Here is a 4,652-nt window from a genome sequence, read left to right on the forward strand (position 1 = left end):
TCATAACCAGCAAACCATAACCTTGTCTTAGACACCTCATTTGACCCCCCCCTTTATACAAGATGTGGTGCCACTACAGGACTTTGGTTGCAACCATGTTCTATATGGTCCCAGATTATATCAATAACATCACAACTGGTGCCGGAAATTTTTCCCTTAGCAGTACCCGTAGTGGGGGAGCACCGCTGCGGTCCCTGGAGTGGCGCCGGTATATCGCGCCATAAAGGGGGCTGCGTGCTCCCCCCACCCTGAGTTCCTTCTTGCCGCCAGTGAAGGTAGTCGGAACTTTGTGCTCCAGCCTTGGCTGCAGCGCTTCTAGCCTTAGTGGTACTTGTTCGTCAATAGACAGCTTCTCTAGTTAGTAGCCTGGCTCGGGGCAAGCCCCGTGCCCCAGGTTTCAAGTCGTGCAACTCCTGTCGCGATTCCATGCCCAGAAGCGATCCGCACGCCGAGTGTCTTCGCTGTCTGGGCAAGTCTCACATAAGTGAGAGGTGCAAAATTTGCAAATCATTTAAGCTCCGGACTAAACGCGAACGCGAGATCCATCTCCAGGCCCTCCTTATGGAATCGGCATTGGCCCCGGCATCGCCGCGCCGACCCGACCCGGCCCCGGGTACCGTGTCATCGGTGCGGAGCAAAGCCCCGTCCACCAGTCGGCACCGCTTCCCGGCCAAGAAGCAGGGCAAATCCCAGCAACACTGTGAGAAGGACAGGGGTGAGGCTGGATCTGAGTTGGCCAGCCCACGATCCCCGTCGGGGCCCAGACCTCCGACTCGTGCAGAGCAGAGCAGTCCAGCCCTGTCTGCGCATACCTCCCCGCTGATACAGGTCCCCTCCATGCCGGAGGCAACCCAGGTGGCGCGTGACGTCCTTGCCATGCCGGGACCAAGCGGGCCATCCGAGGTGAGGCCCCGGTCCCAAGGGAAACCACCATTGGGCTCCCAGCCCTCACCGGCTATGTCGGTCGTGGAGACCTCCGTCTGGTCTGCCGGGCCCTCCCATAGCCCCAGACATACATCCACTCCGTTGTCAGGGTCGCCTGGGAGTGAATCGCCTGAGTCGTCCTCGACCCACAGAGGCAGCAGGTGCAGGCATGGGAAGTGTCGAGTGAGAGCGGATCTCGACACCGACGGCACCACCGATCATATCGCGATGATCGTCATGTTCAGAATGCATCCCGGCACTCGCCGGCACCGCAACGTTGCGCCCGGAGTCACCGTAGGGAGTCCAGGGATACGACCTCCGACGTCTACTCCTATTGGTCATTGAGGTCGAAGTCCCGTGGCAGGAGCCAACGGGGACGGCACCAGTCGAGCCACTCCTACAGCACCGTGCAATCCTCGGCCACCTCTGCCTCGGCTCCCAGATGCCCCTCCCCGGGCCGCACTATTCCCCAGGAACAGATAACCCTGGTGGGACCCCAGGCAGCGCAGTGGCAAGGGACACCCTGGCAAGGACAGTGGGCACCGTAGCCCCAGGCGCCCGCACCACCGAGGCCCCGCTTCGTGGCTGGGGCATCTCAAGGCCACTCTGCATCCCTGCCTCGGCACCGAGGGCAGTCCCTGCAACCAGACCCTGACGTGGACTGTGGCATACCAGCACCGCCCGATGCTCTCAGGACCGTCCCAGTCACCCTGCAGGCACCGATGAGTCCATAGCGGCACCGCCTCCTCCTTCTCAAGAGGATTTCAAGGCGTACCAGGAGCTCCTCCGGCGTGTAGCCGCCAACCTACACCTGCAGGCGGAGGAAATGGAGGAACTATCGGACCATCTTTTCAATGTCCTTTCCTCCTTGGCACTGGGCCGCATGGCACTGCCACTTCACCAGGGGGTGGCAAACATCTCCGCGGGCCTATAGCAAACCCCGGCCTCCCTCCCGCCTATCTCTAAGAAGGCGGAACATAAATACTTCGTGCCAACAAAATGGCATGAGTATCTTTACACCCACCCCTCTCCAAACTCTTTGATGGTGATGTCGGTCAACCACCATGAGCGGCACAGTCAGCCCGCACTGACCCCGAAGGATAAGGAGCCCATGAGCCTGGACATGTTTGGCAAAAAGGTTTATTCCTCAGCCAGTTTCCAACTCAGGGTGGCAAACCACCAAGCCCTCCTGAGTCGCTTTGACTTTAACTTGTGGGGCTCTTTGCCAAAATTCGAGCCCTCCCTCCAAGAGCAAGACAGGAAGGAGTTCAAAGCGCTGCTTGACGAGGGTACAGCGGTAGCGAAAGCAGCTCTCCAGGCCGCCTCAGACGCAGCTGACACGGCAGCTTGTTCGATGGTCACGGCTATCTTCATGAGGCGGGCATCCTGGCTTTACCTGTCAGGGCTGTCGGTGGAGTCCCAGTCTATAATGCAGGACCTGCCATTTGATGGCAAAGCGTTATTTGCAGACCAGACAGACACCCGTCTGCACGGGATGAAGGACTCCCGCACCACCCTGCAGACACTTGGTCTGTATGTCCCACCGGCCAAGGACAAGCCCAGACTGCAGCCCTCGGCTCCCACGGCATGGGGCAGATACGAACCCTCGCCTAAGAGGCAGAGGGAGCAGAGGCGTCGGTCCCAACGCCAATCCCATTCGGCCCCATGACCTGGGCCCTCGAAGGCCAAGAGGCCAGGGAAACGGCGTTTTTGACTCGTTGCAGGGCGTCACTGGGCCTGTTGCCAGGGTACCCCCCGCCCAGTTAATAAAGTTGAGTTTTACCAACCATTTATCTGCCTTCCAACTGCAATGGTCCCGTATAACATCGGACCGATGGGTCCTCAGCACCATCTCCCAAGGGTACAGGTTGCAGTTCGTTTCGCCCCCTCCCCACCATCCCGCGTCCCGGTAGCCGGCCGGGGACCCGGAGTATGCCCTCCTCCTCAGCCAGGAGGTAGAGCGCCTGCTCTCCCTGGGAGCTGTGGAGAGGGTACCTCGGGAATTCCAGGGCAAGGGATTTTACTCCAGGTACTTCCTCATCCTGATGGCGAAGGGCGGACTTCGGCCCATCCTCGATCTGGGAATCTCAACCAGTTCCTGGTTGGTTGCAAATTCCTCATGATGTCCCTGGCCTCTCTTATCCCGTCCCTAGACCCGGGGGATTGGTTTACGGCTCTAGACCTCCAGGATGCGTACTTTCATATCCACGTTTTTGAGAGTCACAGGCGCTTCCTCCGTTTCCTGGTGGGTCAGGACCACTACCAGTTTACGGTCCTCCCCTTCGGCTTTTCTACTGCCCCCAGGGTCTTTACAAAGTGTATGGTGTTGGTGGCGGCCCACCTCAGGAGGAAAGGGCTGCAGATCTTCCCCTACCTCAACGACTGGCTGCTCCAGGGCAAGTCTCGGTCTCAGGTGCATGAGCAGATGGACTTCCTGCTAAACACCTGCGCAGCTCTAGGCTTAGTGGTAAACAAGGAGAAATCCACGTTAGTCCCGGTTCAGTGCATAAACTTCATAGGAGCGCTGTTAGACTCCCGGGTAGCCACGGCCTCCCTCCCAAGGGACAGATTCGAGACGCTCAAAACTCTCATCGCCTCGGTCACGGCTTTTCTGGTAACTACGGCACGAGTGTGCCTTCAAATCCTAGGCCATATGGCAGCATGCACCTCTGTGGTGCGACGTGCCAGGCTCAGGATGAGACCCCTTCAGCTTTGACTGGCCTCCCGGTATTCCCAGGCCAGGGACGGCCTGGACAAGGTCGTCACGGTGCCACCAACGGTGGTGGCAGACCTGCAATAGTGGTCTCTCCCGAGCAACATGCTTCAGGGTATTCCCTTCCGAGATCCCCCTCCCTCACTAGATTTAGTGTCGGATGCCTCAGACCTGGACTGGGGAGCCCACGTTGGGGGCTTCAGGACCCAGGGTATATGGTCACCCGAGGAACTGACCCTGCACATAAATGTCAGGGAGCTCAGGGCAGTGCGCCTAGCGTGCGTGGCCTTCCGCCAGCGCATAGAGGGGAAGGTGGTCAGAGTCCTCACGGACAATACCACCGCAATGTATTATGTCAACAGGCAAGGGGGCACGTGCTCCCGGGCCTTATGCCAGGAAGCCCAGCTCCTGTGGGAGTCTGTATAGCCCACAACATCCTCCTGCAGGTTTTTTACCTGCCCAGCAAGAGCAACACGCTCGCAGATCAGCTGAGCAGAGTTTTCTCCCAGCAGCACAAGTGGTCCCTGCACAGGGAGGTGGCCAGGTGGATCTTCCTACAGTGGGGCACTTTCCAGGTAGACCTGTTTGCCACCGCCCAGAATCACCTGTGTCCCAGATTCTGCTCCAGGGCGAGAGAGCGATATCAGACGCGTTCCTTCTCCATGGTTGGGGCCCCTGTTGTATGCCTTCTTGCTCTTCCCCCTCATAGGCAGGGTCCTACAGAAGGTGAAGTCAGACGGGGTGCGGGTTAACCTCATAGCCCCGGACTGGGCCCATCAACATTGGTACGGGACCTTACTACAACTCCTAGCGGGCCCCCCTCGCAGGCTGCCGCTCCGCCCGGACCTCCTCTCCCAGGAGGAAGGTTGTCTCCTCCTCCCCAACCTGGCCCCACTCCACTTGACAGCGTGGCTGCTCCGTGGTTGAATGAGGAGGAAGGGAGATGTTCTGAGGATGTCAGACTGGTCCTGCTGGAGAGTAGAAAATCCTTCACACGTCGAACCTACCTGGCCAA

The 4,652-nt window shown here is 59.1% G+C and overlaps 1 long non-coding RNA gene across 1 annotated transcript; it reads right to left on the reverse strand.

Moving 5' to 3' along the window:
- Nucleotides 1–2,080: 2,080 nt before the first annotated feature.
- LOC128840249 (uncharacterized) lies at nt 2,081–4,275 on the reverse strand. The gene is made up of 3 exons (XR_008445615.1): nt 4,243–4,275; nt 3,299–3,384; nt 2,081–2,362 (listed from the first exon to the last, which is right to left on the reverse strand). It is a non-coding gene; the product is annotated as an uncharacterized LOC128840249 (long non-coding RNA).
- Between the last annotated feature and the right edge of the window lie 377 nt (nt 4,276–4,652).

The sequence above is a fragment of the Malaclemys terrapin genome, chromosome 7 (assembly GCF_027887155.1).
Source record: "Malaclemys terrapin pileata isolate rMalTer1 chromosome 7, rMalTer1.hap1, whole genome shotgun sequence".
Classification (NCBI taxonomy): Eukaryota; Metazoa; Chordata; order Testudines; family Emydidae; genus Malaclemys; species Malaclemys terrapin.